The 23802-nt window shown below is 47.9% G+C and overlaps 1 protein-coding gene across 7 annotated transcripts in view; it reads right to left on the bottom strand.

Moving 5' to 3' along the window:
- The window catches only part of Smco4 (single-pass membrane protein with coiled-coil domains 4), a 56771-nt gene that overhangs the window by 23166 nt on the left and 9803 nt on the right, over nt 1-23802 (bottom strand). The window contains exons 1-2 of one of the 7 annotated variants that reach the window (XM_029481563.1): nt 14611-15082; nt 13635-13710 (exon numbers count right to left, since the gene is read on the bottom strand). The exons of 4 other annotated variants lie outside the window; for them this stretch is intronic. The gene's annotated coding sequence lies outside the window, so the exon portion shown is untranslated. Of the gene's footprint in view, nt 1-13634; nt 13711-14610; nt 15083-23802 lie in introns of those variants that run through there. 2 more of the 7 variants (XM_021172417.2, XM_029481565.1) reach the window with 2 other exon arrangements.

The raw sequence follows: 23802 nt of genomic DNA, 5'->3' as shown, positions 1-23802 counted from the left end.
TAAAAATCATGTTATGCAGAATTTTTAATAAAAAAACTGCAATAACAGCTAATCCTTAATTGAGCTAGGCACTACACTAAGCATGTAAAGTAGTGTAATACAGACACACACACACACACACACACCCTCACCCCATCAAAGGCTAAACCAACTCAGGCATGCAGGTGTTTCAACTTCTCAATCAGAAAACGACTGGCCGAGAACCAAGGTTCTTGCTCAAGGTAATCTGGCATGTGTGAGAGGGCTCTGGGATTTGAGTCTACACAGGCCAGCCTCAGAGCCCTTCTCACAGATCTGAACAACAGCCTATCAATGGCAAGCCCTATCCTGAAAGCTGCGAAGGGAACCTTATGTGAACAAGCCCTCTTGCAGATACTATCAACAACCTTGAGACCAAGCCAGCACAGATTCAGGCCAAGTGGGAGTAAACCTAGTCTGTGTAACTTAGTGAGAACCGTTCTCAATATTAGAAACACAGTTTAAATAAATAAATAAATAAATAAAGAGTCTGGGGATAACAGCTCAGAAAGAGTGCTTGTCTAGCATGCTTGAAGCCTGGGCGTGGGTTCAAATCCCAATACTGCAAATAAAAACAAAAACAAAAAACCCCAGCAATACTCTGAATGAGCCTTGAATGCCACAGCTAGCAGAAGCAAGGAGCCAACAATTAACCCTACAGGCAGCTGAGGGTCAGTCCTGCTTGCATCTTGAATTGGCACTCAGGTCTCTAGCCACTCACGCTGTTAAGAGCCACTCTGGCAGGTGGGAAGACAGACGTTACAGCAGTTATAAGAAACCCATGCAAACCCCTGTAGTGTGCTGCAACCAATGCAGGAGAGAAAACAGAAATCAAAATTTACACACAAGGACCTTAATTATGCATACAAAATACATGCAAATACAACAAAATGTTTTTAGTGATTATCCCTGAATAGAAACTTGTTTAGCACTATGCTTTCTTATACTTTTTCAATTTCTATAATTAGCCTGAGTCATTTTTACAAAGAAAAGAAAGGTTTTTAAATTAGCAATTCATGATATTTCTGCAAATCTAACTCAATCACAAAGACTAAAAATCAAGAGGTCCAAAGTTCCCTATCATCTTAATTCAATCTCAGGCCACCACATGAAAAAATCAGCAGCCAAGGCCTCACCTATAATGTCTCACATGCCAAAAAGACAAATCCAACCTGCTGCCCTGGAGGTTGGCTCAGCCTGGAATGCAGCTGACATCCTTATCTGGATCACAAGAGTGCCAGCAGCAGTATCCAGAGAGGGGCCTACCAGCAAGCCAGAACTTTAGAGGCAGGGTAGCGGAGAACAACAGATCTAGTGTGACTGGCCAGTGTGTGTTGGTGTCTCCAACTCACCCCTCCACTGCTCGGTGTGTTAGTGCCTAGAGGTGTCTAAGTATGTGGGGCCAAGCCAGAACACCAGCAGTCAACTTTACCATCTGGTAAAAAGGAAAGGCCAGGGCTAGAAAGGCTTCTTCCAGGACTCCAATTCAGTTCCCAACACCCATATCAGGTTCACAACTACCTGTGACTCCAGATGCAGGGCTTTTCAAGAGAAAATCCAAGGCCCATGATTATAACCTGAAGAACATCCTAAGGACCCTAAACCTGAGCCATGCCGTCAAAGCAAGTCTCACAGCTTACTTGCACACAACTTGAGATATGCTCCATTCCACATTCCTTCCTCCTCTAAAATTTTACAAAACAAAAAAACACATACATTCATGAACTAAAAACCTGTTTGAGCATTCCCAAATCCTTCCATGCTTAATGCCTGGTGGTATCACAAAAATAAATAAATAAATAAATAAAGTAAAATAAAATAAAGCAAACCCCTGGAACCCTGGGATAGCATGCTAAGTGTTCCATCTGTTCAAACACCAGCTATCCAGCCCTTACCGTAAAGAAGAGAAGGTGGTGGTGGAGGTGGAGCATAAGGAGGAGGAAGACAATGACATCTTTTTTATACAGCCCAGGCCCACTAGCCTGGGCATGGTGCCGCCCACAGTGGGCTGGGCCTTCCTACATCAATCATTAACCAAGCAGTTCTCCACAGACACGCCCATAGTGTAATCTGGTAGGGTTAATTCCTCAACTGAGGTTCTCTCTCTCAGGTTAGCAACTGAGATGAAGCGCCACACAACAAATGATCGTGAGACAGGATGAATGCAGAAGCCTTGAGACCACAATAGCTACAGTTAAGTAAACAATGCTACTCTTCTTACTAAATGTGCTGTGCTGGAAACAGTTACTTCATTAGGAATGTGAATCGGGCTGGAGAGACACCTTGGTGAATAAAACACTTGCCACACAAGCACAAGAACAGGAGTTTCCATCCCAAAAGCCCACATGAAGCTTGGCAGCCATGATCCTGAGATCCCAGCACAGAGAAAGGAAAGACTGGCAAGCCAGCTAGCTAGACTAGCTGGAACTGGTGAGCTGCAGGTTCAGTGAGAGGTTCTGCCTAATGGAGCATGACTGAGGAAAATACCCACCAACTTCAAGCCTTTACGTGCATGCCTCTTCATACATGCACAACACACACACACACATATGTATAACCATGTATAGACACAGGTGTGCAAACATGCATACCACCCATGCACAACTATACAATGGATATCTAGATATTATGAAATTTGCTTGTTGTTATATTTAACTTAATAAATATTCTAATTCATTTCAAATTCTAAGGCATAAGTGTTTCTAGACATGGTTTGTATAAATCAAAGGTATTCAGATGGCTTAATTGGGGAAAAGTCTTTAAAACAGAAGGACTGGCTTGGATCCCAAGAACTCAAGTACAAAGCTGGGTACAGTGGTCATTTGAGTGGCAGATAAGCGGATCCCTGGAAGCCTGTGGGTGGGCCAGCTTGACCAACATGGCCAAGTTTAGGCCAACGACAGACGATCTTAAACTAGAGGTTAGTAGGAACCTGACGACCAATAGCCAAGGTTATCCTCAGACTTGTGCATGCAGGCACTGTCAACACACAGACCCCTGCCCTATATATTCACACACACACACACACACACACTGTTCAGGAAAACCTCATCAATTTTTGAGACTTAGGTAGAGAGTCCTAAAACTAAACACTAGTCGGGTGAAGGTCAGGGAACGGAAGAACAGAGGCCGACCGACACTGGTGGGCACTCACGACTGATCTCCGAGAGGAAATCAACAGAGATGTGCTAACTCTCACAACTGATTTTCCGAGAGGCAAGTAACTGAGGTGCACGAACTCCCACAACTGCCACTGGCAGACCTGCCTCAGAGAAGGAAACAAAAGCACGCTGTACCCCACAGATGTATGATTCTAGGAATAGATCCGACGGGAAGTCAAACTGCAGGGCACCAAAGGCCCGTTATTACACCCTAAAAAATGAAATACAAATTTCTATAAAAGAGCAGAAATGGGGAAATATTAAAGTTTAATGATGGAAGAAATAAGAAAAGCCAGGTCTTGCAAAACAGACTTGTAACCAAATCCTGCAAAGTGAAAGAATTCGTGGCAACAAAATGCAAGGCTGTAAATCTCTCAAAATGCACAAATCAAGATGCATTTCAGGCATGTCTGTGAAACAAAATTACAGGAGCCAGTGGGGAGCAGGAAGGTGGAAAAGAAAGCTCACTGCTGCAATCCCAGCTCTCAAGAGGCAAGCAGTGGGCTCAGCAAGAGCTGGAAACTAGCCTGGGCTTCAGGGAGAGCTGGAGGCTAGCCTGGGCTTCAGGGAGAGCTGGAGGCTAGCCTGGGCTTCAGGGAGAGCTGGAGGCTAGCCTGGGCTTCAGAGTGACACTGCTTCAAAACCAAAGCCAGAAAGAGGATAGGTAGATAGATCATTATGCACATAGACAGAGGCAGACAGACAGACCTAACCAAAGGAGACAAATGGGAAGGACAGACAGTGAGGAGAGGACACTGGCCTCTGTGGCAGAGCTTGACTGTGGGCTGCAGCCAGTCTCCACATACTGCACCCCACTTTTGGAGAAGGGAAAGGAGGAACAGAGAGGGAACATTTCAGAGTGAAGGATTGCTCAACAGAGCCAGGTCTAGCTGACCACCTGAGCAAGAATGTCCCCTGGGAAATATCTGCTATTCCAACCTAGAGTGCATAGGACAAACTCTGAGGCAGCCCACACAGCTCTCTGCTAACTCTCAAAGGCTCCTGATGGACCACAATGGCAACTTGTTCAAGCTTACTGGGCCTCAGTTTCCTCTTCTTACAATGAGGGATCCATCACCTCTCCTAGGAGGGTGGGCGGAGATGCCATAGCAGGGTGGCACTGTGAGCCTAGTCTGGCACAGGGAAGCAAGCCTGAGATTATCCCTGCAGCCTCTACTTCAGGGCCAAAGCAGAATCCAGGGTTTTCCAGTCAACACCTATTGTAGGCCAGAGGGCTCCCAAGGCCAGCTGTCAAGGTTTCAAAACTCACTAAAATCTTAGATACAGAAAAGGAATTTGAATGGGTTTGGCCAGGATCATACATGCCCAGTTGACGAGAGCTGCCTTGACCAAGGCTGGAGTCTACGTGGCCTTTCTGGTTCCTGGCAGCCTGCATCACAAAGGCACTCTGTCCAGCAAGAGACCCAAGACAGGAAAGGTTAAAGAAACAACTGGCTTCCTGGACAACAGGATGGCTAATGCCAGACACCAATTCATACCTCATTCACTCCCATGTCAGGATCACCTAGATGTGAGCTGACAGCTATTACTACCCACTGGCTTATGGAGCAGACGGCTGCTCAACTGCTCACACTTGTTCTAGTGTGTGTGTGTGTGTGTGTGTGTGTGTGTGTGTACACTCAAGTGTCCATGAGTGTGCACGTGTGTATATGTGTATGTGTACATACATGTGTATGGAGAGGCCAGGGGTGAATCTCCGGTGTCTTCTTCAGTCAGTCTACACCTTGTTTTCTGATACATGGTCTCCTATGTCTTACCCAGAGCATACCACAGCAATCTGCCTTTTTTATGTTGGTACTAGAATTCAAACTCAAGTCCTCATGACCACATAGCAAATACTTTACCAACTGGGCCACCTCTCCAGATCTGAACTGCTCTCTTGATCTAAGGTCTAAGACTTTCCCAGACCCCAGCAAAGTGGAAAGCATGCCCAATGAATGTGGATCAGAACCTCAGCATCCAGTTGCGGTAGATGTTGAGAGGCCTGTAAACAAATGAGTAAAACCCAAAAAGACTTTGACTGCATCAACAAGATAAAGACAGCCAACTAAATGGACCCTGGAGAAGCCAGGCAGGAAGATGATTAAAGACTGTTTTGACAGAAATGATCAATTTGACTTCTCCCTCTTCTTCCTGCTGCTTCAGCTCTGTATTACTTCTTGTATTTCCTTGGCATGCTTTTGTCCCAGTGCCTTCAGACAGACAGTAAGTAAACAAGAAACTTTCTTTATGGCTGTTTTAAGCCAACTTGCAATAGTGGAAAGTCACAAAGAGGGCCAAGTCTGGGGTCAACAGTACAGATGCAAAGGCAAGGTCTTTCAAATCGCGGTTTATCTAGGTGCTAAAAACCAGTGGGTAAGAAAGACAGTCAGCAGAGAGGATCTAGGAAGCAGGTAGAGACCAGAGGCACCGGGCCTTGTCACTACAGACTGCATACTCTTTGACGTGCATGGGCTCTTTAGAGATTCCCTGAAGAAAGGCACTGCTCAATCTGTACTTTTCAAAAGCCAGGGGTGAGTAGGAGCAGCAGAGCCCACAGGTCTTGGGGAGCGCTAGTGAGGGACAGGGAACGGAAAGACCCTCTCAAGTGACTGCAGTAGTGAGGGGACCATTGGTTGGTGATCCAAGAAGGGGCAGGTTAAGCCTGTGAGATCAGAGGAAGACAGTACTTTCCCCCCACACCACTGTCACCTGCACAGCGAGGCATCCAGCAGCAAGTGGCTAACTCTCACAAAAACTAATTGATTTTGTCCGAAATATCACATTCAGATGCACAGTTTCTACAGTCACATCCTGATGTTGCTCCTGAAGCCACCATTTTTACAGCAGAGGTTACAACTGTCAAGCACTGCCTCACAGCTAAGGACCTATGTCAGTTTCTGTCATCCTCAGCCACATCCACTGTGCTGGTGACACAGTGACACTCAGAACAATGCAGTTGAGTAAGCAGTCTTGCCAGCACTGAACCCACTTAACTTCAAAGCCAAATCCACATGCAATTATTCTAAAATCTTAGCACCATTATCCTTGTTACAGAGACATGGTGAACACCCTGTCTGACTTAGAGATGGCATTCTCTGCTCCCCGGGACATAATTAACTCAGAAAAAGCCCTCTTTAGGCTCACAAAAGGCCATAATTTATTAAGACCCACTCATTCACTTCCTACAAATACATAGGTCAGGTCAAGCAACTCCAGGATTACAACTTGAAAGATTTACTGTGCTCACAGCACAATTTGTTTAGAAAATTAATGATATTCAGGACAGTGGATTCATTAGTGCCAGGCAGTTAATAAAACAATCGTGGAAGTTGAATGCCCCCTCATCTCCTGTTATTGTCACTATGAGAAAGGCAAGCCCAGGGAGTCATTAAAGGTCACAGTGTTTACTGTCTACAACTCTTGTGTGTAAGCCACAGAGGAAAAAATTCTGATCAGCTGGGGCAAAGAAAGGACTTAGCTAAGAGAGAAGAAACAGCAAAACCTGTATGCTCCCTGATAAACCTTGCTCCCCACGGAAGTCTTCCTTCGCCAGATCCAGCAGGTGGACACTAACCATAAAGCACTGATGGTAATCAATCAACCTTCCACAAGACAGCAGCTGAGATGTTTGGCAAAAACAAGATGAGAAAAGAGAGGTTCAGCGGACTCAGCTGCAAACTAGACAGCCCACACCACTAGTGTGGACAAACCAAAGCGAAACTATGGTTTTTCCCAATAAAAGTAGACTCCACTCTCCCACCTTTATCACCCTCCCCTCACCCATGGACCAAGGGAACCTTCCTTAGGCCTTAATAAAGCTGCAGTAGTGATGGTACTATGAGAAGGAGACAGTAGGGGGAGGGGAGGGGCAGATATGGGTGAGTGCATCTGTGCGCGTGTGAGTGTATGCGTATGTGTGTGTTCATGTGCATGTGTATAGGGGTGCCTGCGTGTCTGTGTGTGTGTGTGCGCGCACGCGAACATGCGCACACATGTGTATATAGGTGAGGGGATGGGTGTGTGTATCTGCCTGTCTAACTGTAGTGGGCAGGCTGTAAGAGCTGAGCTCCTTGGGAAGAGAGACCAAGCAAGGCACTTGGCCTGTCCTCTTCCTTTCTTGGGTTCCCCCTCCTTTTTTAACTCTAGAACCAGGCCAACCTTAATCTCTGAATCCTCCTGCCTTGGTCTCCCAAGTGACAGGGAAACAGATATGCGTCTCCATGCCTGATCCCTTAACTGATACCCGTCTGGCTTTTCGTTTGACTTCAACACTCTGAAGAACCGGCTGTGCCAGGAACAGTGTCTTATAGATGGTCCTCCACAGATGTCACATGACTAAGGAGACTTCTAGAAGTCTAGAAAGCGAGGTACTTTCTACCCTTTTTTCCAAGGACTAAGCTAAACCCTGGTGGGTGGCTAATGCCTACCCTAGGCCTCTAGCATTTGCTTCTCTCCAGATAGAGCCTGTTCTCTCCTCGTAGCCGCAGATGAAGAAGATGGCCGTCGGGTAAGCACTTGCAGCATGCCCAACACTGCCCATCCACTCTCTCCTGACCGTCCTAATGGGACACACTAATTTTAGGCCTTCCGTAAACTTGCCGAGAAGACAAAGAGCACTCCCTAGACTAATCTGCCTATGATACACAGGGGCAAGTCAGGACCCAGCCTGCTAACCAACTCCACACTTCCTTCCTGCAGCCAGAGGGAAGAGCCTCACCCCAGAGCAATCCTTGTGAGGCCACTGGAAAGTCGCACCTCCATGAACACACATAGAGCTATCGGAAATTTTCCAACTGGGGCAAGACAAGAACCCTATTTACTGCTAGTAGGACTGTAACCCAGTACAGCCATTATGGGGAAAGTTGGAGTCTCAGTTACTGCTCCGTTGCTGTGAAGAGACACCATGGCCAAGGCAACTTACAAAAGGAAGCATTTAATTGGGGGCTCGATTACAATTTCAGAGAGTCAGTCCATCATGATCATCATGGTGGGAGCAGGGCAGCAGGCAGGCATGTGCTGGAGCAGGAGCTGAGACTGTACATTCTGATCCGAAGACAGAGAGAGGATGAGACTGGGCCGGGCCTGGTCTTTTGAAACCTCAAAGCAGTGACACACCGCCTCCAAGGAGAACACACACCCCAACAATGCCACACCTTCTAATCCTTCCCCAAGAGTTCCACTAACTGGGGACCAAGAAATCAAACAAATGAGGATATGAGGGCCATTCTCATTTAAACCTCCACAGGATGCTTCTGAAAAATTAGAAATAGAACTACTACAGGAACCACAAAGCAGGCTCTGGGACATTTCAATCAAGGAAAACCAGCAAGGGACAGCACAGCCTACAGACAAGGACAGCGTCTGTGGTTGGGCTGTATTCATTCTTCACATTCTTGTTCTTGGTAAAACCACATTTACCTGTGGAATAATATGAACCCCAAATATTGATCAAGATTCATCTTCAGTCTTTAAAGCTGCATCTGCCACATCTCGTCAGAGGTCACGCCAGAAGCAGCAACAGCAGATTAAGTAAGACAGGGTCAAAAGGAGGCCGCGGAAAGACAAGTAAGACTGGGAACCCAGGGGAGCACACTCACCCCTGCATCCTCCATCCTCAGCAGGTTTCACAAGGGTTGTGGTCACCATGATCATAAAGCTGACAGCATGGTGGGAACACAGGGATGGTAGGTACCAAAAGAGCACGCAGTGCGCCTTTAAACTAAAAACAACATGGTCAAGTGACTTCAAAAGTCAAGACTGACATTTCTGATATAAGCAAGAAACTAACATGGCAGGGACAGCTGGCCAATCAGGTAGCAGGCAGGGGAGTTGGCAGGATCCACCATGCAGGTGTTCAGTGAGGCAGTAAGCGAAATGAAAACAACTCAATTAATTCATTGTGCATTCCTGTCCAGCAGAGCCAGGAGATAAGCCTGAAATACCGACGGCAGGCCAGAGACTCACTCAGCAAGCGTTGGGGCTGACAAAGAAGCACATGTAAAGGATAAGATTACACAAGACTGACTCTGCAAGCTCTTTCCAACTGGAGGCCAGGCGCCCGCAACCAAAGAAGAGAGCAAGAGACTGCAGATCACAAAGTCCTAACCAGGGGCTCCTCCAAGGAAGCACAGCGGGAAAGAGGCAAGATGTAAAAGGCAACAGCCAGGCAACAGGATGACCCTCATGTGTAACGTCCCCTAGGTGTGACACTCCACCAAGCTGAGACTTGACACAAACACACCAGGCAAGTCAAGCATCGGACATGCTAGCAAAAAGCAGACACAAGGGGTGTCTCCCTCCACACAGCCAGGAGAAGAGAAAGACACAGTGGGTTTAAATTGAGGCAAGAAAAAAGAAGGGTGATGGGGCTAACATGTGGCAGAGAAGATACATGTCCTTTCTAGAGAGGGGGACCCCCACAGTGCTGCAGGTGGCACCAAGCCACTCACCCTCAACGCAAGCAAGTCACTGGCAGTGAAAAGCAGGCACCCATAGCAGATGGACAATACCTTTGTTTCATAGAAAAGGTGCTAAAAGGGGTATATAAACGGAAGACATGACCACTCCATGTCATGTTGGGGGGGGAGGTTAAACAGCCAGAGGCATCTGGAAGAGTCCAGAGCAGGAAGAAAGAGCAGCAGACTGAACATGGCCAGCAGACGGGGCCTGGCCAGGAGAGAAGCAGGAGCAGAGGAGATGGGTAGGACACAGATGAAGACAAAGGAGCAGGAGGGCGCACAGCCAGACTAGCCGTGCTCTAAGGAGAATGAGGAGCTGGGGAGGGAAGCACACGAGCTAGACAACTGCAGGGATGAGAGGTTAGAAGAGGTGAGAAGAGCCAGGATGTCAGCGAGGACTTTTAAGGGAGCCTATGGCATCACGCCTTTGGTACGCTAATACTCATCACCTCCACACAGACAGACACTTGTCCCTTCTGACAATGATAAGGGAAATGGTTATTGGTAGAGGGGAACCCTCTTTACAAGTTCCGGAGCAATGCTGGCTTTTATCAAACACCACAATCTGGGGAGATGGAGTTCGCTTTGGACCTGACAGGGCACTGACTGGGGAGATGGCTCAGTGGTTAAATCTCTTGCCATCAAATAGGACCAGCGTTAGGATCCCCAGAGCCCATGTAAATGCTAGGTGGGTGTGGTATTGTACAAGCTGGCCAGCAAGACCAGCCCATCAGAGGGACCTGCCTGCCTCAATGAATAAGGTTCAAGATGATCAAGAATGACTGCCAACATCAATCTCAGGCTTCCATATTTATGAACACTCATATGCACACACACACACACACACACACAAATGGGAAAAGAAAAGACAGTAAGGTACTCACCCAATCATGGAAGGTAGTTCAGTGTCTTAGACTGGCTGAAAGTTTACAAGCTTAACCACTAAGCTTGACTGTAGGGATACTATGTTGCTTCCCAGCATAAGTAAGAGATATTACTTCAAGTAAACTTCAAGGGAGAAACTGTCTATTGCTGGCTAATTCTTAGCAATGTACCACTGGGACCTCCTCAAGCACACACACACACACACACACACACACACACAGCACTTACAGAGACAGAGAACAAAGGCAGAAACCCAGCACATAGTCCTTCGACAGGCCCCATGAGAGTGTATGTGGGTGGTCAGCCTTGGCTTGGTGTACCACAGGGCTGTTAAGGCACAGAGAATGATCTCAGAACCCTGTGTTTGCCAGCCCCCAGATAGTCCACTAAAACTATCATTGGGCTGGATACAAAGCCCCCAGATTCCCCCTGCAACTGTATCATTGTTTTAGAAAATAAAAGGCAGCAGCTGTCCCAAGCAGCTTCACTGGGCTGAATTCCAGCCCAGCCCCACTTCCCATCTACGCCTGATGTTCTGTGTTCTCTAAAGTGTAAAACCAGGACATTTTCTTACCACACACCTGCTCTACTGCAACAGCCTTCCCTTCCCTGGTCACCATCAAACCACAGGTTAAGCTTCAAGTTCAGTTCCAGAGGTCTGGAAGGGCCTCCTACAGGGAGGGGCATGGCTGCAGCTGCACTCTGAAACCCAGAGTGCCTCACACCATTTGTCTTAATACTAAACGCAAAACCAAGGGCAGCAGGTGGTGCGTATGGATGCTCGGCACTGTGCCAAAGGCTTCTGGCTTGAGTCGTCTCATTTCATCTCCAGTATCTCTGGGGTAGGCCTCATTTTCAGACCCAGCTTCAAGATGGAGAGGTTATCCAAAGTCACGTAAGAATTCATACCCAGATTTATTCAAGCTACACAGCCCAAGCTTTTAACGGTCACACACTCAACATTGTAGCAGACTGCCCTCTGAGGCATCAATAAATAAATGGGTCAATAAAACAAACTCACAGAAGACAGATCCCCCCAGTGGAGCATCATGTGGAAGGACCAGAGTGCAGGGGGATCAGGAAGCAAAATGCCCCGGGGAGGGGGGAAACACAGAGGGCCTAAAGAAGTGATCTGAGGGAAAGATGAATGGGTCCTCACAAAACCAGGTGTGCTCTGTGGCAACGTGAGTGTGGTGTGACTCCCCCATCTCCTCTGTGACATCTGTACAATCTTCCCTGGTTGGAGGATACAAGGAGAGTTCAAATAATCCACCTTCTTGCATGTGCTGTGCCCTATCTGAAGTCCAAATCGACATATTTGAGGTGGTAGTTCCAGCTCCCATTTTTCTGCTTTCTTTATTCATAAAGCTAAGGCAAGACCCCATCCCCCTTGTAGAAACACCATTCTGCAAACTGACCTGAACATTTCTCTGGCTGTTCTTTCACCTGTAATGAGTTCTTCCAGACAGACCCACGCATCAGCTGGCCAGCTGCTGGGCACAGGTGGGTAACAGACATTTCAGAGTCAAAGGAGGGACTGTCTTATACTGAGACATACAGCCCTTCATCCTATTGCAATCCTCTCGACAGAACACTAAGCTTGCAGACAGTCTCCTTCACAATGAATTAAGACTCCTCCACCACCACCATGCCAACAAGACCCAGCCGCCTCTGTGGAAGAATCCGTGTGACTCTCAGCTTGTGAGCATGACCAGGACCTGAGGCCTCTCTGCCCTCTGGATTGTGAGTTTCTTGAATTAAGGAGAGTAACCTTGCAAGACCACACAGCAAATATACACAGTCCTGGAGCCTCAGAGACTAAACACTGTGGGTTGGTTTCTTGGCTTCCTGTACTTGTCTACACTAACACTTATGAACAACAAAGAAGAAAGGAAGGTGAGTGGGCTGGGGGAAGTTCTCACTAGACGGTAGGAAATGTAAGAATAAATCTACTAGCTGTGTGGGAGGAGTTGGAAAGGAGACCAGAGAGCTTTTAAAGTGATCTCATGATTATTACTTAGTAATTGACAGTGTCCAAAGTGTGGGTGACCGCATGCATGTTTAAAAGACTATTTCTAAAATGCTGTTTTGCCTGGCATGTAATCAGGTCTATAATCCTAGCACTCAGGAGACTGAGACAGGTGGATCATCCTGAGTTCAAGGCAACCCGGGCTACGAAGTAAGAACCTGTGCCAAAGAATAAATAAACTGAAGCCAGCAAGATGGCTCAGCAATGGCTCCACTTCTGGAGGGCCTGGGTTTGAATCCTAGCACGCACTGGTGGCTTAGTCTATAACCCAGTTCCAGGGGATCTGAAGCCCTTTCCTGGCTTCTGCACATAACAGTATGTACACGTGATATCCATACATGACATACATACACATGACAGACAGCCATGCAGGCAAAACACCCATACACATAAAATAAAAAGTCATTTATCTATTTCTGCCTTGTCCCTTCATCCAACCATGTGAATCCCATAGTTTCCTATCATCCTATGGCTGGTTCTGAAGTCAGGGTTCCCTACAGATATCTCCCAGCAAAAGTCTGCAGTAGTAGATTACTCCCACCCTCCTTAGGGAAAGGAGAGGGTCTCAGGCCTCAGGTAGGATAACCCATTAGTTCAGTCCTATGATTCATGTACACAGTCTCATTTGTATCTAACCATTGCTTCTTGTGCATGTTATTATTAGAAATTTTTAGGGTATGGATACAGCAAAAGTATGTAGCCAGCCCCTGTTCACAAAGCCAGGAAATGCTGTGGCAGGCAGGAGGGGCGCTGCTCCTGATGGAGACTCCTGCTGGTACCCACAAACCCCAGGCAGCTTCTCAAAGACAATACAAGTTGCTTTAAAACAGACATCTCTTCAGTTTTGTTTTTTAGGAAAAACTTAGGAGAAACCTTTTTAAATGGCTGTTACTTTGCTTCTCTTTCAAGTTAGTAGTAGCTGCTCATAGCTGACTTGCTGTGTGCTGAACCTAAAAACTCTTTTAGAAGAAACCACAGCATAAAAAAAGCAGGCCATTTAAGTTCTGAGTTACCAAGAAATGCATCTGTAAACTAGGAACAGGTGACAGTGGCTCTGAGGCATGCTGGCCACACCAATACCTGGGGCAGACTGCCAATCAACCCAGAGCACAGTCAACAGGGAACTGCCATGTTCCTTTCAGGACTCTGCCACCAGCTGTGGGGACAAAACGAGAGAGGAAGATTAAGCGTACAACCACCTCCAAATTCAGACTTGTTCCTCGCACCTGCAAGAAGGCTGAAGAGACTGGAGGGGGAACAGCCTTCTTGAACAGCTGGAGCACACACTGGGCTAGTGGGAAGCAATGATGTCATCACCATCTGAACAGTGTAGGGTCTTAACCCTCACCACTGCACTCAGGGGCCTCAGGGAAGGGCACCAGGAAAAATACCAAAGCAAGAGAAAAGTCAACGAATCGTGACAGAGAGGACCTCCTGTGCCCTGTCAGCAGGTCCCCAGTACTCAGAGCCACCCTTCTTTCAAGGAAGGTCAAAACAGGCCACAAAGCCTCAGCCACGTACTCATGCCACACAGGATACCGTCTTCCAAGCTCAAAACGGTTACACACAAAAAAAGGCTAGACTCTGACTAGCAGGCTGTGTGGGTGTCCTTGGCTCCACTGTCTGCACACAGGAATGTGAGCGAGTGACTGCTCCACTTTGATCCGCAGTCATTCCTCCATGGAAAAGAGAAAGCAAAACCCTCGCCTTCCAAGGTGGCTGGGAAGCCACAGGAAAAGCTCAGCACAGAGCAAATCAACAACAAACAGCCACAGCTACTGATTTGGCAAAGCCAGTCCCTCCAAAAATAAACTTGATTTCTCCAGAGCGGATCTGACACGGTTACTGCATGAGGAAATCCATGAGGCTAATGAATTCCCAGAAAACTCAGGAAAGTAGAGGAGGAAGACCCCACCCAGCACCCCACTTCCTGAAGGGTTCCAAGGTCTCTCGCCGTGGCTCCTCAGAAGGCCTGAGGGTCACAGTGTCTCCTACTCCAGCATCTTCACACTCTATAAATACACCCTGAGACCAAGCAGAATGCTTGGCCAGTCACCTGGGCCAATGAGGGCAGCTGGATTTTCTCTGGAAATTCAACATCCATGGAGCATAGCCACACTCAGGTCAAAGCAGGTATCCATGACCTACTTAGTCTTCCAGTAGCAAAGCAGTCTCAAAACAGAAACCAGTGGACAGACAGTGAGATGAGGTGACTTCAGCAGAGCTCGTGCAGAGACTGTCCCCTGTGTCACATAAAGCATATAGCAGAGATGACTCAAAAGTCAACACAAGGTGCTGAGACAGGCACTCAGCTACAAACTGCTGAAGCAGAGAGTTGCTGAGGAGCAGAGGGCAGAGGCTGTCAATTCCTCATGTCCTTTGACCCCCAGCAAACATGTCATGGATGCTGACCAAGGGTCATCGTTCTTCTGCAGTGCCTGCTCATGCTCTGACGCTCCCCTCTCCTAACTAGGATTTCACTCACAAAACCAGGGCTGCTATGAGAGCTATCCTAGCCTCTCTCTGGTTGGTCCTCAGTGTCCTGCACACAGAGAGTCTACCAAGGTGAACACACAGACCCACGGGGGTTGGAGGGAGAGAGAGGGCGAGGGGAGGGAGAGAGGGAGGAGGAGAGGAAGGAGAGGGAGAGAGGGAGGGGGGAGGGGAGAGAGAGGGGAGGGGGGTTGAGTGCAACAGAGCTCAGCTCCCAGACACTCCCTCAAAGGGGGTTAGAGAACAAAGCAAGATTGGGCTTGAAACAAGACAGATAGCCACAATAAGATACTATATACTAGTACTGTCAAGCATAAAAGGCTGCAAGGGGCTCTAAATGACAATTCAAGTCAACAGAGGAAGGTGAGTCTTGCAGAGTGGGTCTGAGGAACTCGCCAAGGTAAACAGCAGTAAACCCCAGAGCATTTAGCACAAGGTATACAATGCAGGGTACACATTTAGCACAAGGTGTACAATGCAGGGTACACAGAGGAATACTCCACCCCTCCAGCTAAGCAAGGGTAGAAGGAGCCTGCCAGAAGCAAAGCAGAGCAAAGCTCAGCAAGGCAGCACCTTCCCCAACCCTTCTGGATATAACGTCCATCTCTGTCTCTAGGCTGAGCACCCTTCCCATTCAGCAGCCTCCTCACCTCCTGACCATCCTGGGCTCTAGGGAGATTTTGAGATATTTATCTAAAATAAAGAAAAAGTTGGGAGAGAAGAAATGAGACCAAGCATGAGGACTAAGGCACAGACACCAAGTTCAATGCTTGCTCTCTGAATTACCCAGACTTAACTAGGTTCACATCTCTAAATGGCAGTCACCCCAGGTCCCTCTACCTGCTACATCACTCAGCAAACAGAATCCTGGTAGGCAGCCTACACATTTCCACCTTCTCAGCAACAACAGAAACACAGTGATCACCAGCTTCAACACCACAAAGCCAGGCTGACCAACACAGCCCTGACCATACTACCCCAATGCTGGAAGCCTCAAGAGAAACACACACAAGTGAATGGCTTTGTACAGCCAGTGCTGGGCAAAGGACTTGGGGACTCCACAGCCACAGACTGGAGCACCCAGGAAGTAGCCATCAGTGCTGCATTCAAGTGTGCCCTCTGGAACTTCCTCTAACCGGTACCAAGAACCCTGCTCACACCTGAGCTTCCTCAAGTATAAAATGACAGGTTCAGGAAAGGAACTCACAGCAGAGATACTTAACGGCACTCAACTGTGTACATGAAAAGTTTGAAAGGTCAGGGTAGGGAGGTGGAGAGATGGCTCCCTGCTCTTCGGGAGACTTGAATTTATTTCTCAGCACCTGTATCAGGCAGCTGACAACCACCTAGCTGTAGCTCCAGGGAATCCGACAGCTGTCTACACACAGAGAGATAAAAAGAAGTAAATGAAAGGCTAGGGGTAGTGGGACACACCTATCTTAGCACACGGGCAGCAAAGGCAAGAGAATCAAAAGTTCAAAGCCAGGCTGGACTGTTTACAAAAAAAAATTTTAAAGGGTGAGTTTCATGCTATTTATTCTTTATCACAACCATAAAAATAAGTTAAAGTTTATATTTTTATAAACAATTTTAGTAGTAGAATTCCGTAAGATATTGTAAGGGGTGTCATACAATGTCTGGTACCTACTGAGCTCGAGTAAGCAGTAATTTCTTCCCAGTGCTGATGCTTCCTTCACCATGTACAACACAGAAGCCCTGGCTGGGCTTGAGCTCTGTGTCGGTCGGTCGGTCGAGTGCTGCCCAGCACACCATGATAGCACACTCCTATAGTGCCTGCACTTGGCAGGAGGAGGCAGGAGGATCAGAAGATGGAAGTCATCTTCAGCTGCACAGCAGGTGTGAGGCCAGCCTAACATTCTCAAAAAGAAAATAAAGATGAAAATTTCCAACAAGACAAAATACAGAGATAACCGGGGAAATAACTTTTTAGTATTTCTCTATGTGAATGCTATTTGTCAAAAATTTACAATGTAATATATATACAATCTTGTAGTCATGACCCATTTCTTTTCTTACTTATTTTACAAAAACAAACACCGGGAATATAGGTCCTTTGCTGAAGGCCCGGATAGAAAGTTGTGTGTAACCTGGGAGAACACAGGTACTTGCTGAGCAATTGAAGCCACCGGCCTCTAGCAGAGCGGAGGGTTGCCAAATCCTCCTAACCTGGGCCTCCCTCCCTTGCCTAGGAAGCAGGACCCTGGAGGCAGGACAGCAGGGGACAGCATGGAGGAGGCGAGGTGCTGGCCATGACTTCTAGGGGAGTCTGACTGTGTCAGGTGCCCTACTTCAATGGGTTTCCACTAGGGTGAGGAGAGGAGGCCAAGGGCTTGCCCAATCAGGAGAGAGGAGCACAAGGAATGGAGAGGACCACTCTAGTCCCTTCATTGTCCTATAGGTTAAAGGTGAGACAACTATAAAAGCAGTAAGCTTGGGAAAGGCTCTCCGGTGAAGCTGCCTGCCAGCTGTGCAGGACGTCGCCAAGTTCAGTTTCCTGAGGACCTCTAGCAGAGAAAGAATTCATTTAAAAAAGCAGTTCTACGAAAGCCCTTTGGATATGCTAGGAGAACACATCCCAAAATAACCCTCTCAGGACATGCATGGGCAGTCCACAACATTGACTCTGTAGAGAGCTGTGCTCCAGAGGGAGTTGGGGAGTGGGTATGGATCTCCCCACAGCAGCTGTTCCTCACACAGGCAATTGTTTCCATCCCCACTTATACGTAATTATCCCTAAAACCACGTTCTCCATGGGGCCTGGGCAGAAGCACCATGCAGATAACTTCCAAACATGGGAGCCCCCTCTGTGAGTGAAGGAAGTCGGCCTACCCATGGCCCATCTCTCAGGAGCCTTCCTAACACAGCACCAGGCCCTTTCCTTCCGAGGCTACAGAGGAAATTCCTTGTCAGTTAGACACGGTGCCTGCCCTTCATCTCTGAGTTATGTCCTCAGCAGACACACAAACTGATCCCACAGGCCTCAAGCAGGCCAACCCAAACTTCCACCTCAGTCTCTTCTTTTTAAATGACAGAAACTTGGTGTTTTTATAAAACTATGTGAGTTACAAAGTGAGAAGGTCCTGGGTTCCTGAACAAAGAACACAGGACAGACAGTTCAGCTCTCTCCATGGGCCTCCACCAACATCCCTGAATGTTCAAGGCTAAACGTGACCCACTAACCGAGGGAGCCGACTGGATTTTGCTGCCTCTTGGCTTTACAGCTTGCAAAGATCTAGATGCTAAACTGAATTTGCACACTGAGCTCAGCATTTCCACCGTCTGCCTGAGGCAAAGAGCACCTGAACTCTGACTACAGTGTCCGCCACTCTGAGATGGATAGGATAGAGCCTGTGGGACGTGTGTGTGTGTGTGTGTGTGTGTGTGTGTGTGTGTGTGTGTGAAGGCCATGTAACTCACAGTACAGCAGCTCTGCAAGCTCTGTCCATGCACACAGGTCACCCAAGCCTCGTCCTTGTGCACGTAGCATATGTGAGGGGAGGAAGAGAGTCAAAGAAGAGAGTCAGAAAGAGCAGTGGATCTGGGATGAAGAGAGATCTAACTTCTTCCTTTTAAAACCTATAGACAAAATACCTAAGTGCATTCATACACGCACAAGTGAGCACACACACACACACACACATATACAAACATGCACATGCATGCACACACACACACACGCTGTCTCTACCTCTAAGGAAAAGCCCTAATACGACAAGACTAACCACTGCACTAACTGAGCATTCTGTGCTTCTGGAGACCCACACAGAGAGACGTAAGGAGAGCCTCAGGTAGAAGACAGCAGAGGCCAGGATAAGGAACACAGAGCAGATACCCTGATCCCGAGAAATGAGGCAGAATAAATTTGTGTTGCTTAAGCCACTGCCTGGGCACTGTGTCATAACAGCCCTAGGAAACAGCACAGATCCCCCAGCCAGCCCTCAGCAGGACCAGGACCTTGGCTTCTTTCATTCACTGTAGATTCCCTAAGGCAAGCACAGGGGACACTCAGTAAAAGCTTGCTGGGTGCTGGGTGAATAACAATCTAACAGGACTCCGGAGAGGTGCTGCCTTCAGCTTAGACAGGCCCTTGCAGAGAGGCTAATGTTCTAACTTCCCTCAGAGACAGACAGGTCAGGAACTGGACTGGGAACTCATTCATCCAGTTCACAACACTAACTTCCCGCAGGTAGCCAGCTCCTTCTCCAGGAGGGCTGCCAGAGTAATGACTGCAGCGGGCGGGCGAGGGGGCAGGATCCAGCTTGACTTGCCTCTCCATTACACTGTGACCTTGAACAGGCACCTTGCCCCTGGGGTCTTTATCTGTCAAATGCAGCGTGTAATAAAAGCCAATCTGCTCTCTACAGGTTAACCATGGCCCGTTTTAATCTGTGCATGTTCTAAGAAGCCAGACCCAAGGTGAGGCCTTGAATCTGCTATTATTTAGGGCAATACCTTTGGCACCTACTGCACATTGCTCTCAAGTCTCTCTCATGCCACAGGCCACTATTATTCCATTCAGGTTTAGAGCTTTTGGGATGGGGGAGGGGGTAGGTTTCTCTTTGTAGCCCTGGCTGTCATGGAACTCACTCTGTAGACCAGGACCAGGCTGACCTTTGAACTCAGAAATCTTGCCTGCCTCTACCTCCAGAGTGCTGGGCTTAACGGCATGCATCACCTTACTCCTTTTGTAGCACTAACTGTCACACACATGGTCCAGACTCAAGTCCCAGTCTCTGTGACTGAATCTCTGCCTACTCCCGAGGACTCCTGCATCTGTGCATGGAGCACTGGGACCTCATAGGCCCCAGACCACGTGCTCAAACACTAAGCACGGCCTTCAGCAGGGCTATCTATCATTTTCCTATGTAGACACCAGCTACACGGTGTAATGCGGGCCTTGAGTACCACCTTCTCGACGTTCACCCTGCAGGCCTCTGATATCCAGTGGAAAGAAAAAAAAAAAAAACAGCAAACAAATTAGGGGCCTTGCATGAACTTGTCAGCGTGTGTGCACATGCACACCCACAGCGTGGTGCAAACACTATGAACACATGTGGCTGGGGAGAGTGAAGACCTATGTACATCAGCCTGGGGACTGCTGTTAGGAGCGTAGACGCATGAGCTTGATAGGCAGGCAGGCAGGCAGGCAGGCATGAGCTGGAATTCCAACACCACAGACAATCTTCTCCTGTTCCTCTCAGGATCTCAGTAACCTCAAGGCATAAAGTGACCCTGAGCATTAGAGCCTTGGGCAATAAACGACACAGCCAATACTGTCCACATCTGGAAACAAGTACATGTGGACGTGTGCAGAAGATGGGGAAAGTCCCTGCTCACTCTCAGTCTGGCCAGCTGTGTGAAGCGAGACACGTCATCATTCAGAGGCTCTGTCTGTCAGTCACCTCACGCTTGGCCTTCCAACACCCAGGCTCTCTAAATGAAAGCACAAAGCCTTTGCACCCGGGCACTGATACACACATAGGAGCTGTTGACTAGTAACCGGTAGGCTGACATAAGATGTCTGAGTTCCTCTCCTGCCAAGACTCGTGGACACCCTTCCACCTGCACCCCTCTCTGCTCCCGTCTGTCTCTCAGCAGACACTGGTCTCCAGACCTAGCCCTTTCAATCCTAGCAGGCTCTCTACATTGTCATATGGAACTAACCAAATGTAAAGCCGTTCACTTAAAAGCATTTACTGGTCACTTACTTGAGATGGCTCAGGAGGTAAAAGTGTTTGCCACCCAAGCCTGACAACCTCAGTTTGAATCCTGAAACCCAGCTCCACACAGTTTTACTCTTTCCTCCACACATGCACCATGGTACCCATGCATGCACACACATACACACACAATTAAAAATTAAAACCATTGCTAAGAAAGGAATCTGCACACAGGAGAAATGGCTTCAATCACTGAGAACCTGCTGGGTAGATGTCAAAACTCTATGAAAGAACACAGAATCCTCACAATGACCCTGTAACTTATGACCTAGGTAAGCCTGGGTCCCCAGAAAGGAAACTGAGGCTAGAAAGAGAACAAACTTTGGTCTAGTACCAGGATATAATAGACTTAGCGCCCATCCCCCACCCCCCAATGAGGACTGAGCAGGAGCTGGGTTCCAAAGAGGCTGGGTTCTAGAGTCCCTTTTCCACCCCTCTCCCCTCACCATCCCTACTCCAAACCTCCCTCAGCAGCAGAAGACTGAAATGTTCCTGTAAGCCAAAGTCTCTAAAGTCCATGGCCCAGGCTGTGGGAGCAGCCCAAAGGAGTCAAACTCAGGTACCGTCTCATCTATCAATCTGCTGGCTACCTGATAAGACTCCAGAGTTTCTCCCAAAGACCCCAGTACATGGCAAACTGTCACAACCTCCCAGAGCAAGCCAGGAGCAGGGATGACGGCCGCACAGATGGAAGAACATCTGCCACACACAGGGTCTCCACAACCAGGCTTTATAAACGCCAGCCACAGCATCTGGTTTTCAGGTGCACAGTCTCCAGAAAGACCAGTCTAGTTTGGTACTTACACAAACCCAGTTCCTCAGGGGAACACCTCAAGACATATCCAGGAGCCCTATACCAAGTTCCAAGTGTCCTGTCACCATACCTAGCCTCTGGCAGAAATGGAACGAATGTGAAACCAGGTCTGGCTCCCAGGTGCCACACTGCCACCCCTGGTGACACTGTGCCTATTCCACCCTAAGCAGAGCCAAGCAAAGTCCTTCTGGGCATCACACAGTGATTACTATAGACCTGCCCACTCTGCACTAAGATCCAAGGCTAAGTAATGAGTGCCACGACTTAACTGGTAATTGACAGACTGCTCATAAAACTTCTTCCAATCAGCATAATGTCAGCCAGTAGGACAAATGGTCAAACTCTTAAACTGTAGTAGAGGTCAGGACATCTAAGATCACCACGGGCACTGCTGCTGTGAGGGACTAAATTAATGTAAACGCCTGACAAATCATTCCAGTCACAGAGAAACGCAGGCACACAACTTCATGAGCTAGTTCATCTGCCCATCGACAGGAAGCCAATTCATAACCTGATACATCTATATCATGTGTTGTAAACAAAGGAACAGAGACTACATGTATGTAAACAACCACATGTATGTAAACATGTATGCTACATGTATGTAAACAACTTTCCAATATTAAAAACAAGAAGGGTAGTGGAATGGTGCATACAATCAGATCTAGACATGGAAAACAAAGAAACCCTTATGCCCGTGCGTCTAAATGGGCTGGCAAATGACTTCAAGATACTCATTCAACTGCTAAACCAGTTACCGCTGAGGACTCGACAGGGAGGAGGTATCTGGGAGAGGGTTGCCAGGGTCACCATGCCTGCTCTTCTCTTCCACACTCTCCATGGGAAGGTGGGGGTGGGGGTGCAGATTCGCACATACCACTTGGGTCATCTAAGAAAGCAATGGCCTCACTGTAAACAGCACCATCCAAACAGATTCCCCTGCTGGCAAACCCCAAGTCAGTGCATGTTTCCATGTTGCACCCTAAGAGGAACTAAAGAGATCCATGCCTAATATCTTAGCTTTGACAACAGGTCAAATTGGGATTGACATGGTAAGAGGGATGCAAGGAGAGCTGTGGCCTTTCCTACCCTCAACCTGCCATCCTTGAATGCACCAGTTCTGCGCCTTTCTTCACACATATGCACACAATGTCAAAAGAGAATCCCCTTCCGGCAGCAGAGAAGAGGTCCTTCACCACAGCCCACTAAGCATCCCTCAGGCAAGCCAACAAAGGGATCTGGATAAACTTCCAGACCTTCCCAACCAGGTGCTGTGTGCCAGTGCCTGCGTTAGTGGGAGAGCCAAGACTGGCAGAGAAGCCCGCTCGGTGGAGTCCCTCTGCTCCGGCAAGCAGCCCAGGAATCTCTTCCCTCACTCCTGAAACCCAAACTGTATCAGTACACAAATCAGACGCCTCATCCAACAGAGCAGTGTTAGCACAGAAAGAGAGAAATCAGCAGTATCCTGGCTAAATGTATATTTATTTTTACTGCTTGCCAGACCCACAGCCCTGCTGTAGATTTAAACATTGGACAAATATCTTTTCTGATTCTTGGTAATAATTAAAACAAACAGACCCTAATACACATACACACACACACACATATGCATATACTTTTTAAAAAGCCAACAAAGAGGCTTTGCTGCAGACATAATAAACAAGAGGTAGGCATGATAGCTACTGTCTGCAGTGAGAGTGCTCTTCTCCAGCATGGACCTTACTACCCAGTCAAGGATGCTGTTCGTTCTTGTACACCATCGTGGGTGTCAAAAAGAGGCACCTTAGTAAAAGGATGCAAGGTCACCAATTCAAAGAAAACGTAAGCAGCAAGGTGGGCCTGCACATAGTACCCACCAACAGAGACTACTACACGTGCTGGGAAGCAGTGTGGTGAGGTCTAACAGGTTACCTAACTGCTCCCTCAGAAATGCATAGTCCAGATAAAGCCAGACCCCACCTGGTCAACTGATCTCCTGCCTGACCAGAACAAGAACAAACAGGAATGCAGTCCAGAAAATGGACAGCTGTAAGCAGGTTCACTACCATCTCTGGCACAGAGTAGGGGCATAAGACGTGTGAACAGCATGTTGCATTTGAAAATTCCAAGCCGGGCGTGGTGGCGCACGCCTTTAATCCCAGCACTCGGGAGGCAGAGGCAGGCGGATTTCTGAGTTCGAGGCCAGCCTGGTCTACAAAGT

This window comes from Mus caroli, chromosome 9 (genome assembly GCF_900094665.2).
Source record: "Mus caroli chromosome 9, CAROLI_EIJ_v1.1, whole genome shotgun sequence".
NCBI lineage: Eukaryota > Metazoa > Chordata > Mammalia > Rodentia > Muridae > Mus > Mus caroli.
The sequence above is the reverse complement of the archived record's forward strand: the minus strand, read 5'-3'. Positions and strand labels throughout refer to the sequence as shown.